Genomic DNA, 13694 nt, shown 5'->3' with positions numbered 1-13694 from the left:
TCTAGTGGTTTTCCCTACTTTCTTCAATTGAAATCTGAATTTGGCAATAATGAGTTCACGATCTGAGCCACAGTCAGCTCCTGGTTTTGTTTTGCTGACTGTATAGAGCTTCTCCATCTTTGGCTGCAAGAAAATAATCGATTTGATTTTGGTGTTGATCATCAGGTGATGTCTGTGTGTAGAGTCTTCTCTTGGGTTGTTGGAAGAGAGTGTTTGCTATGACCAGTGTGTTCTCTTGGCAAAACTCTATTTGCCTATGCCCTGCTTCATTCTGTACTCCAAGGCCAAGGTTGCCTGTTACTCCAGATGTTTCTTGACTTCCTACTTTTGCATTCCTGTCCCGTATAATGAAAAGGACATCTTTATTGTGTGTCAGTTCTAAACGGTCTTGTAGGTCTTCACAGAACAATTCAACGTCAGCTTCTTAAGTATTCCTGGTCAGGGCACAGACTTTCTTTACCATGATATTGAATGGTTTGCCTTGGAAATGAACAGACATCATTCCGTCACTTTTGAGATTGCATGCAAGCACTGCATTTTGGACTCTTTTTTTGACTACGATGGCTACTCCATTTCTTCCAAGGGAATCTTGCCCACAGTAGTAAATATAATGGTCATCTGAGTTAAATTCACCCATTCCATTCAATTTAATTGCTGATTGCTAAAATGTTGACATTCACTCTTGCCATCTCCTATTTCACCGCTTCCAATTTGCCTTGATTCATGCACCTAACATTCCAGGTTCTTATGCAGTATTACTCTTTACAGTATTCGACCATGCTTTCATCATCAGTCATATCCACAACTGGGTGTTGTTTTTGCTTTGGATCTGTCTCTTTATACTTTCTGGAGTTATTTCTCCACTGATCTCCAGTAGAATGGGCACCTACCGACCTGAGGAGCTCATCTTTCAGTGTCCTATCTTTTTGCCTTTCATACTGTTCATGGAGTTCTCAAGACAAGAATACTGAAGTGGCTTGCCATTTCCTTCTCCTGTGGCCCACATTTTGTCAGAACTCTCCACCATGACCCATCCCTCTTGGGCACCCCTACATGGCATGGCTGATAGTTTCATTGAGTTAGACAAGCTGTGGTCCATATGATTAGACCATTCCTTACCTTGAACATGGGGTATCTCCTCATGAACCCCACTCCTGATCTTGGACGTTGGGTATCTCCTCTCAGGTGATCACTGCTCCAGCGCAGCACAGCCACCACAGCTGATGCTGTGTGGTAGAAATAAAACTGAAAGTTCTGGGATAAACTTGCTGACTATAGAACACATTTAATCCAGCTTTCTTCAAAACACCAAAGACAAGAATACTTCACATTTGTTTCACACTTTAGTTCGTATCAGGTTTCTGTTTGTAGTCTTTTCAGTGCTGCTTTCTAATAACCAATTTCACTGGTTTTTCAATAAATCCTCTGGGCTCCTTCTTCAGCAGCTCTGGTCTGACCTCTGGCTCTGGGACTGACATAGGGCCCTTAGCTCCTTGGAGACAGATTAACCCCAGCCTCTTGGTCCCACTTTCCAGAGTTGTAACAAGTCGTTAAGAGAACTCCATCCCTCCCACACACTTGCAAGCAGACAGCTGTGTCTAGAGCTCAGCAAGTACCACAGTCTAGACCCCAGAGCTCCTGGCAAATGTGCGGCAGGACAAACAGAGGGCAGGCAGACGGGTGTTGGGCAGTGTCCACAGCCAGGCCTGGGAGCCATGGTTCCTGCCCAGATCTCGCATAAACCCGAAGTTTTCTGACCCTCATCCCCTCCTAGCCAGCCTTCCCATCCCTGTGTCCTCAGAGGTCTCGGCCCATGTGCTCTTTCCCCAGACCTGGCTTTTCTTTTTTTTTTTTGGCCTGGGAAATCCCATGGACAGAGGAGCCTGGTGGGCCACAGTCCATAGATTTGCAAAGAGTCTCACATGACTTAGCCAGTAAACAACAACAACTAATAGATGAGAAAGCGAAGGAAGGTTAAAAAAAAAAGAACACAAAGCAATGAAAAATCCTGTCACTGTCATTAGAAGGTAACTGAGGACCTGCCATCACCTTAAGAAACTTTCAGATGAACACACAGTTGGAAACTGTACTGTGTTCCTATATCCTACCATACACATCCCTGCTATAATCTGACAGCAAAGACTTGTCAAATAACAATAATTATCATGATAATCAGTCTCTGCTATTCACCACTATACTCTGCATTTCAACACATATTTGTGTAATATTTAATCAGTGCCAGCAGGCATTTCCTCAGGGCTTCCCAGGGGCTCAGACAGCAAAGAATCTGCCGGCAATGCAAGGGACCTGGCTTTGATCCATTGGTGGGGAAAATCCCCTGGGGAAGGAAGTGGCTGATGGCTAACGACTTCAGGACTTTTGATCACTAGAGAACTCCTGGCCCCTCAGAACGTTAATAGGTGAGTGCTCTCCCAAAAGCCTCCATTTCAATACTAAGACTAAGCCACACCCCAAGGCCAGCAAGCTCTAGTGCCACACACCCCTCGCCTATCCTTCAGCCAGATAAGGGCGCAGCCTTGAACATCAGCAGACTGGCTGCTCAAAGCCATACTGAACCTATACATTCCAAAACACACTAGTGGACACAGCCACTGCCTTTCAGAAAGACATGATCTAGCTCCACCTACCAAAACACACACACAAATCCCCCCAACCAGGAAATCATCACAAAGCATTGGTTCAATCCCAATCAGGAGAGGTAGATGCCATAGTTAAGAGGAACTACAGCCTTTCTACCAAGAAAGTGATCACAAACACAGTAAACTAAAGAAAACGAAATGACAGAGAAACATCCAGCAGATGAAGGAACATGGCTAAAACCCAAAGGACTGAACAACAAAAATAAACAAATGAGACCTAGGTAACTTAAAAGCTTCAGGTATATACCTCCTCCCTGCCTGATCATAAACAAGCTCTCCCACCCACCGGTCAACCACAGCTTACCTCTCATCGCTTAGGAACACACAGTTTATCCCCGCCCCAAATCCATCAATGCCAGGTTAGCAAACAGACCACCCCAGCTCCATTCATGCCAGGTCAGTGCAGAGACAACCCCAGATCCATCCATGCCAGGTCAGCACACAGACCACCCCACCTCCATCCATGCCAGGTCAGCACACAGACCAACCCACATCCATCCATGCCAGGTCACCTCACAGACCACACCAGCTCTATCCATTCCAGGTCGGTACACAGACCACCCCTTCTCCAGATTTCCCAACCTGGGGATTTGGCAAATGGACTGAGAATCCCGAAGGAGTTAGACTTCAGAGGCCATTGGGATTTGATTATAGAACTTCCACAGGACTAGGGAAACAGACTCATAGAGGGCACAGACAAAACCTTGTGCACACCAGGACCCAGGAGAAAGGAGCAGTGACCCCACAAGAGACTGACCCAGACTTGCCCATGAGTGCCCAGGGAGGGGCCTGTGGCAGAGGCGCAGGTCAGTCATGGCCTCCTGCAGTGTCAGGGGCACTGGGACCTTTTGAAGGAGGTCGTCTTTGTCTTCATTACCTCCACCATAGTTTGGTCTCAGGTAAAACAACAGGGAGGGCCACAGTCCTGCCCATTAACATAAAGCCGTGTTGATGGGCATTTAATATTCATAAGGTCCAAACGTTTCTAAGTAAACAACAACTGATCTGGAGTCTCCTGGGGTGGTCATCAAAAAAGAATTAATAACTGGGTAGACCGCCACAAAGCCAATTTTAACAGGTACCTTTAACTCACACTTAAAAAATGTCACATGAAAAGATGTCAAAATTGCTAAATATTAGGGAAGGGTGTTTGGTATCACCTCACACCAATCAGAATGGTGATTGTCAAGCACTCTACAAAGGTTAAATCTGCCCGATGCCATGAAGAAAAGGGAACCATCCACCTCCATTTCTAAAATGAAAATAGGAGAAAGCACCTATGGAGAAGAGCGTGGATGTGCATCAATACTGAAAACGAGAATGAAATTAGAATATCCCTCAAACCTTACACAAATACAAACTTCAAAGAAGATAAAGGTCTAAACGTTGGACGGGTACTATGCAATTTTGAGGACAATACAGGGGGGACATGATGCAACATCAATTCCACCAAGTGTGCCCAGAATAATGAAAAATGAACCAAAACTAAGAAAACAGGACTGAATTAGCCTTAAACCATCTGCACAACAAAGGAACCCTAAATGAAAGAGAGACAGTCCTCAGAATGGAAAAAAATATTTGCAGACAAAGACGTCCATAAGGAATACAGAAGATGGGGTACATAGACGATGAACCATCACTCAGCCATAACAAGCAGGAAAGAATGCCATGGGAGGCCTCAGGGAATAAAGTAGAGATGATCATAGCAAGTGAGGTGAGGGAGACAAGGAGAGATCTTAGCATAAGGTATCACTTGTAGCTGGGATCTAAAAATGGATAGAGATGAACTTCTTTACCAAAGAGAAACAGTCTCAAACACTCAGAAAATAATCAATGGTCCCCAGAAAGAAAAAAAAAAAAAACTGTGGGACAGGGAGTAATGAACTGATTCAATCTAACGTAGGGAGGCTAATATTATTAAAAAAACAACAATCCACCAGGAACCACTGTGTAAACAGGAATCCTATTCAACACTGTAACATCCTATATCGGAAAAGAACCTGGAAGAGAAGATATACACATCTATGTACAAGTGAATCAAATTGCTGTCGATCCAAATAAAAACAAAAAACACCCACAACCTTGTCATTCAACTACATACGCCAAGTCAAATTAGGGAATAAAAGTACAAAAAAGGAATCAGAAAGGCTGACTCTACTGTCCTCAGGCCATGGTGACCCAGATGTTGTCACATCCCTGGAGCTTGAGCTGGTTTTGGTCCCAAGCCTGGAGGGTCTCAGTGCAGACGGAGCTGGGAGCATGGGGCAGGAAATGTGACCCCACAATGGACCTGGGGTGCCTCCTTCCCTCTGCATGAGCATCCAATCTCCAGATGCAGGTGGAACCTCATGCAGAGACACCAAGCCTACATCACCCAAGAATTGGTGGAGCTTCCAGGCTGGAACAGGTTTTCAAGGTCCCCTGGCCACTCTATGTCCCCTAGGCTGAGGTTCCTACCTCCAGCCTCCGTCCTTAGGGTCACGCAACCTACAAATGACAGCACCCTCTGGAGAGTGGTGTCCACAAACTGGGATGTGTCCTGGGGACCCTGGGGAAGGGGGAAGGAGAAATGAGACTCAAGCCTTGGCACATTCCACTCTAGCTGACCATCAATGAACAGAGTTTTCCATGAACCTCAGTGACTGAGGACCAGAGTGGGGCAGGAAGCAATGTTGTTTCCTTAGAACCGTCTTCCAGAAAAACAACTTTAAACCGAATTCTGCTTGGCTCTTCATATTCACAAGGCCTGTGGGACTGTAAATGACCCCTCCCTTCCAGTCATGTCCTGGCACAGATCATCAGACAGGAATTCAAAACAGGGCCAACTTTCAAGAAAACAATGTCAAGAGGTAAACTGTAGTCACTCTGTACAGTATTGAAAAGCACCTGAAAAGTTCGTCCAGCTCACTATGTATTCAGTTCAGTTGCACAGTTGTGTCCTACTCTCTGCAATCCCATGGACTGCAGCACACCACTATGTATTAAATCCACGCAAATCAAAACTCCCATGAAAAATCCCCTCCCACAGGTCAGAGTGGCCACTGTCTAAAAATCTACAGAGAATAGGGGCTGCAGAGGATGGAGGCAAAAGGGAATTCTCCTACACTCTCAGTGGGGGTGTAAATGGGTGCAGGAACTATCAAAACAAGCAAGAAGGTTCTTTTTCAACTAAACACTCAGAAACCACATGGCCCGACAATCCCATATCTGGGCTCAGACCCAGAGAAAATCAGAATTCACAGTGACTCGTGCACCTTGTTTTCAGGGCAGCTCGATTGGCAATAGCCAAGAACTAGAATTATTGCTGGCCAAAATCTTGGATTTCTCTGCCCAGTGAAGTGAAATAGAAAATATGGAGACAGTTTGAAGAAGATACAAAGGTGGCTTTTATTCTCAAGCCAACAGAGAGGGGAACACAGTAGAGTCATGCCTCAAGGACAGAGTACCCTCCCACCCCCCACCTATGAAGAGTCTGGGGGCTTATATAAGGGAAGGGCTCACAGTCAGGTGTCAGTGATGAGGAACAAAGTGAGTAGGGTCTAGATCTCTTCCTCGTGCATGTTTTCAAAGACAGTCTTAGACTGAAGTCAATAACCCAGGAACTGACTCTGGCAGTTGGGGTGGCTCCGTGGCCTTCTTTCTGATATGTAAGTACAAGGGGAAGGGTGTTGTAAGGGTAACCACCAAATAAGTGATGTATTTAGCATAGAGTCCAAGGAAAAAATGTTATTCATAGCTCCTACAGAGTTAGGGGGCAGAAAAGCAAACTTAGTCACAGACATTCAGAGTTATGAGCAGTTAAACTAAAAATACTAGGAATGTTCAGGCCTGCTCACTGTTTTCTTGATCTCCTTTGTTCTCAAAAAAGGGAAAGAATAAAATACTCATTTCTCTCTTTTTTTTTTCCTTTGCATGTATTCTCAGTCACTTCAGTCATGTCCAACACTTTGTGACCCCATGGACTGTAGCCCGCCAGGCTTCTCTGTCCATGGGACTCTCCAGGCAAGAATACTGGAGTGGGTTGCCATGCCCATCTCCAGGTGATCTTCCTCATCCAGAGACTGAACCCACATCTCCTGCCTTGGCAGGTGGATTCTCTACTGGCTGGGCCACCAGGGAAGCCCTCCCTGCAACAAATTCAATGAAGTTATTCATCGACAGGAAAATGAAGTCAGAGTGGTGCACCTCTGCACTGGAATGCTACCCAGCCCTGAATCACAACGGAATAATGCCAGTGGCAACAGCATGGATGGATAGAGTGAATACCATACTAAGTAAAGGAAGGCTGATAGAGAAAGACAAATTACAGAAGGCATCACTGATAGGTATCTTTTCGAAATTAACACAAATGTAGGCTATTACACAGTAGAAACAGACTCACAAACTTAAAAAAACTTATGATTATTAAAAAAAAATTAGGGATGTGGGATAAATGAAGAGTTTGCAAGGAACAAACAGGCGTTAATATACATCAAACAGATAATCAGGAAAAACAGTGTTGAATAGCAAAAGGCAGCCTACTGGAGACACTGTACTCCTCTCTCTGGGGAAAATGAACCCAAAAAAGAATTGATAAATGTCTGTGTATCTCTGAATCCAGCTCCTGTACACTTGAAACAAACACAGTATCAGAAATCAACCCTACTTCAAAATAAAACAACAATGAATGCACAGAAAAAGAAATTTACAGCAGGATCCTCTATGACCCACCCCCCAGAGTCATAGAAATAAAAGCAAAAATAAACAAATGGGACCTAATTAAACTTGAAAGCTTTTGCACAACGAAGAAAAGTATAAGCAAGGTGAAAAGACAGCCTTCAGAATGGGAGAAAATAGCAAACAAAGTAACTGACAAAGAATTAATCTCAAAAATACACAAGCAGCTCCTACAGCTCAATTCCAGAAAAATAAATGACCCAATCAAAAAATGGGCCAAAGATCTAAACAGACATTTCTCCAAAGAAGACACACAGATGGAAAGCAAACACATGAAAAGATGCTCAACATCACTCATTATCAGAGAAGTGCAAATCCAACCCACAATGAGGTACCATCTCATGCCAGTCATGACGGCTGCTATCAAGAAGTTTACAAGCAATAAATGCTGGAGAGGGTGTGGACAAAAGGGAACTCTCTTACACTGTCGGTGAGAATGCAAACTAGTGCAGCCACTATGGAGAACACAGTGGAGATTCCTTTAAAAACTGGAAACAGAGCTTTCATACGACCCAGCAATACCACTGCTGGGCATACACACTGAGGAAACCAGAACTGAAAGAGATATGAGTGCCCCAATGTTCACTGCAGCACTGCTTACAATCGCCAGGACATGGAAGCAACCGAGATGTCCGTCGGCAGATGAATAGATAAGAAAGCCTGGTACATATGCACAATGGAATATTACTCAGTCATTAAAAAGAATGCATTTGAATCAGTTCTAATGAGGTGGATGAAACTGGAGCCTATTATACAGAGAGAAGTAAGTCAGAGAGAAAAACACCAATACAGTATATTAACACATATATATGGAATTTAGAAAGATGGTAACGATGACCCCGTATGTGAGACAGTAAAAGAGACACAGAAGTAAAGAACCGACTTTTGGACTCTGTGGGAGGAGGGGAGGGTGGGAAGATTTGAGAGAATAGCAGTGAATATGGAATAGCATTACCATATGTGAAATAGATCACCAGTCCAGGTTTGATGCATGAGGCAGTGTGCTCTGGGCTGGTGTGCTGGGATGACCCTGAGGGATGGAATGGGGAGGGAGGTGGGTGGGAGGTTCAGGATGGGGAACACATGAACACCCATGGTTGATTCATGTCAATGTATGGCAAAAAACACTACAATATTGTAAAGTAATCAGCCTCCCATTAAAATAAAGAATAAATTTTTAATAAAGAAATTTAGAAGTGGAGTGTGAAGCAAAAGCAATGCTACCTCCTTGTGGCCATTTTTTGTAACAGCAACTCTAAAAGCTGTGTTCAGTTCAGTTCAGTCGCTCAGTCGTGTCTGACTCTTCACGACCCCATGGACTGCAGCAGTCCAGGCCTCCCTGTCTATCACCGACCCCGGTTTACTCAAACTCATGTGCATGGAGTTGGTGATGCAATTCAACCATCACATCCTCTGTCACCGCCCCCTTGTCCTCCTGACCTCAATCTTTCCCAGCATCATATATGTATGTGTGTGTGTGTGTGTGTGTGTGTGTGTGCGCGTTTGTGCACAGGAGGGGGTAGAGGGCCGGGACCACCTGGGGGAAAGGAGGAGCCCACCCAGCATCTCCAGGTGGAAGTTGACTCCCTCTGGGTCAGAGCACGGAGCCACAGGGAGCCCCTGGACTGTGGCTCGTGGGGCACAGTGACAAGCCCCTCATGAGTGCTGAGCTGGTGCTGACCCTCTGCTGGCCAGTGCCACTGGAGGAGGACACCTGATGACCCAGGTCTTGTGTCCTGCCCTTACATTGAGGGGGTAGGACCATGGGCTGGTCAGAGTGGATGGACATTTTGGGAGCCTGAGAAGTCCTTGTGGGACCCACTGAGTGTTTCAGGGGGATGGTGAGTTAAGGGAACCCAGTGAGCATTTCAGGGAGCTGGCGAGTTTGGGGGACCCACTGAGTGTTTCAGGGGGCTGGCAAGTTTTGGGGACCTAGTGAGTGTTTAAGGGGGCTGGTGAGTGTCTGGAGGACCCAGTGACTGTTTCAGGGGGGCGGAGAGTTTGGAGGTCCCACTGAGCGTTTCAGGGGGCTGGTGAGTTTGGTGGTCTGAGCAAAGGTCTAGCCTGGTGTTTGTGAAGTGGCCTTGCATTGCTCCATCCATTCGTTCACCTGAGAACTATTCCCTGAGTGCCTCTGTGCCCATCCCCACCCACAGACGTGTGCGAGGTCACACGGAACGTCCTCCAGTGTCTCACTGTGGGCCCCAGGGGCAGAACCTGACCTCACTGGCACGCGCCCCACCTGCTCACCTGAATGGACTGAGAACACAGGGGGCACGGCAGACCCACAGGAAGCGGAAGCCACCAGGGTGTGCAGGTGCATCCAACTTGCTCCCTGGGGTGCTGTCCGTGGCCCCAAGTCTGGGTGGCACTACTGCCAAGCACTCCTGAATCTGCACTTGGAAACCAGGCAGCTGGGGTTCATAGACAAGGACAAGAGGGTGGGTGACCCACACCTATGTACTTGGGAGATGGGAGAGTGTCTTGCAAGTGCAGGATTGGTGTCCACAGGCGATGGAACATTGTTCCTCCCATCACAGTGAACCCACCACCATCTCAGGCCAGCACAAATGGGAGGATGAAGGGCTTGTGACACACTGACCTGGATTCTGATGGAACAGAGGTCCAGGGATGTGGAGACAAGAGGGTGCAGGAGTGGGCAGGTGACCTGTCTCATAGGGAGAGTTGTGGACAGGACACCCAGTGGGCAGGTGCCCTGTATTATGGGGAGGTCTCCTCTGTGAGGGGAAGACAGACACACACCCACAGGCATCCCCAGGATGGTGACACAGACGCACCAAAGGACCCCTACGTTACGGGGCACACACATCCACAGGTTCTCCCCACACTGCCATGCTCAGGGTTCTGACATACTGTTTTGCTGTTTATTCTACTTGCATCTCATGGAATGTTTGGATTAGAAAAGAGACTTATTCTGAAGGGTTATTGTGAAGAGGAAAGGGGACTTATTACAGGAGGATAAGAGTGCTTCAGGAAGGACTACTACTCTAGAGAGGGGATGATTACATAGAGATAGGGCCCTATATGTACAAGGGGCCACACTACTGTAGAGAGGTGACTAACACGACAGAGGGGAGACACAACAATAAATGGGGCTATGACCATGTAGGGGGGATGTTACCGTGGAGAAAGTGAAAGTCACTCGTTCATATCTGACTCTACACAGGCCATGGAATTCTCCAGGCCAGAATACTGGAGTGGGTAGCCTTTCCCTTCTCCAGGGGATCTTCCTATCTCAGGGAGTGAACCCAGGTCTCCTGCAATGCAGGCGGATTCTTTATGAGCTGAGCCACCACAGAAGCCCTACTGTGGAGAGGGGACTCATAATAAAGGAGAACCCTTACTGTAGTGGGAGACTATTACTGTGGAGGGGGAAAATTTATAATAGGGGGACTCTGATACCATGGGGGCTGTTATGCAGGGAAGGGGCAATGACAATACAGAGAACTATTATAATAAAGGGAACTATTACAATAGAATACTTCCCTGGTGGTGCAGAGGTTAAAGCGTCTGCCTGCAATGTGGGAGACCTGGGTTCGATCCCTGGGTCAGGAAGATCCCCTGGAGAAGGAAATGGCAACCCACTCCAGTATTCTTGCCTGGAGAATCCCATGGATGGAGAAACTTGGTGGGCTACAGTCCACGGGTCGCCAAGAGTCGGAAACGACTGAGTGACGTCACTTTCACTTTCGCTTTCATTACAATAGAGGGGGACCATTCTGTAGAGGGTGACTATTAGAGAAGTTCAGTTCAGTAGCTCAGTCGTGTTCGACTCTTTGCGACCCCAGGAACTGCAGCACACCAGGCCTCCCTGTCCATCACAAACTCCCGTAGTCCACCCAAACCCATGTTCACTGAGTCGGTGATGCCATCCAACCATCTCATCCTCTGTCGTCCCCTTCTCCTCCTGCCCTCAATATTTCCCTACGTCAGGGTCTTTTCAAATGAGTCAGCTCTTTGCATCAGGTGGCCAAAGTATTGGAGTTTCAGCTTTAGCATCAGTCCTTCCAATGAACACCCAGGACTGATCTCCTTTAGGATGGACTGGTTGGATCTCCTTGCAGTCCAAGGACCCTCAAGAGTCCTCTCCAACACCACAGTTCAAAAGCATCAATTCTTCAGCACTCAGCTTTCTTTACAGTCCAACTCTCACATCCATACATGACCACTGGAAAAACCATAGCCTTGACTAGACAGACCTTTGTTGACAAAGTAATGTCTCTGCTTTGCTGTATTACAGAAGAGGCAGAACTATTTATGGAGGGAGGACTCTTACCATAGAGGGCGGCTATTACAATAGAGGAGGACTCTCACTGTTGAGAGAGGACTGCTATAGCATATGTGAGACTATTAAGTAGAGGGTGGTCTATCATTGGAGAGGAGGGTTTATTACTAGACAGAGGAGACTATAACGAAGAGAGAGGGACTATTGTAACAGAAGAGGACTGTTACGTTAAGGGGGACTATTATAACAAATGGGGGTCTATTACTGCAGACAAGGACTATTACAATAGAAAGGGACTACTGAAATTGAGGAAGACTATTACTATAGACTTGGGACTACTAACATAGAAAAGGGACTATTAATATAGAGTAGGGACAGCAGAAGGGCACTATTAGCGTAGAGGGGAAACTATGACAATAGAGGCAGCACTGTTATAGTAGAAGGCGGACTTTGACTGTGGAAGGGGAATACTGACAACAGAAGGAGATTACTAGATGAGAGACTACTACCACAGAGACAGACTTATTACAATAGGGAGTGGACTATGACAGTAGAGGGGGACGTTTACTGTAGCAGGAGATTATAGCAATGAAGGACTTTTATTCTAGAAGGGGGATACTAGAGGCAGACTATTATAATTTAAAGGGACTACTACAATCAAGGAGGACTATTATTGCAGAAAGGGGACTATGACAGTACTACTGTAGAAAGGGAATTTTGACAATAGAGGGGGGACTATCACCATATAGTAGGAATATGACATTGGGGGGGCTATTTCAGTAGAGGAGAGACTTTTACTGCAGAGGGAGGACTATTACAATAGAAAGTGAAGTATGACAATAGAGACAGGACTATTAGTGTATGGGGTGGAGGACTATGACAGTAAAGGAGAACTATTACTCTATTACTCTTGCCTTCTCTGGTGGCTCAGGCAGTAAAAGCATCTGCCTACAATGCAGGAGACCCAGGTTCGATCCCTCGGTCGGGAAGAGGGAGAAGGAAATGGCAACCTACTCCAGTACTCTTGCCTGGAGAATCCCATGGATGGAAGAGCCTGGTAGGTTACAATCCATGGGGTCGCAAAGAGTCGGACACGACTGAGCAACTTCACTTTCACTTCCATTACTCTATTAGATCTCTAATAGAGAACTGTTACCCTATCAGGGGAACTGTTACTATGACAACAGAGAGGAGCTGATTTTGTAGAAGAGGAACCATTACTGTGGGGGGCTATGAAAATAGAAGAGGAGTAATACAATGAAGGGGGACTATTATTACAGAGGGGCAACTACAACAGTAGAGGAGCACAGTTACTTTAGAAGTGAAGTTTTGAGAATAGAGGGCTATAACTCTAAACACTATGACATTAGTGTTGGTCGATCAGTCGTGTCCGACTCTGCAACTCCATCGACTGACCGCATGGAGCTGGCCAAGCCCTTCTGTCCATGAGATTCTCCAGCTAAGAATACTGGAGTGGGTTGCCATGCTTTTCTCCAACTATGATATTAGAGGGGGCTGTTACTATAGAAGGGGAACTATTACTGTAGAGGGGAGAGTATGACAATAGAAGGGAAGTATTACTGTAGAGGGGGGACCATGACAACAGAAGGGAACTATTACTATAGAGAGGGGATCTGAAGAATAGAGACAACCCCTGTCCATGGAGAGCAGTAAACACAAAAATAAAGGTCCAGGCATGTGTTTGCCATGAAAGGAGTCCTGATGGCATGCAGACCATCAGGACACCTACCCATAACAGGAGAGAGGGGACACTTAGACCCTGACTGGAGGCATTCCCATCTTCTTAGCTGCTCAGGTGGGTGCTTCATCCTGGGAACCTGTCCAGTCACGTTTACTGCAGCAACACCCACCAGATGGAGAGACCACCGCTGGGAGTGAAGGGTGTGTGACCTTGTGCCTGGGCTCCATTGCCCCTAGGATGGAAGCCCCCATACCTGGAACCCACAGGCTCAACTGGGTCCCTCTCAGCCCCAAGAGGAGGGGGCTGGTGCACATTGCGAGGAAGGGGGACCATCTGGAGCGGGTCACCAGTTCTAGCCTCTGGGAAAACA

This window comes from Budorcas taxicolor, chromosome X, assembly GCF_023091745.1.
Source record: "Budorcas taxicolor isolate Tak-1 chromosome X, Takin1.1, whole genome shotgun sequence".
Classification (NCBI taxonomy): domain Eukaryota; kingdom Metazoa; phylum Chordata; class Mammalia; order Artiodactyla; family Bovidae; genus Budorcas; species Budorcas taxicolor.
The sequence above is the reverse complement of the archived record's forward strand: the minus strand, read 5'-3'. Positions refer to the sequence as shown.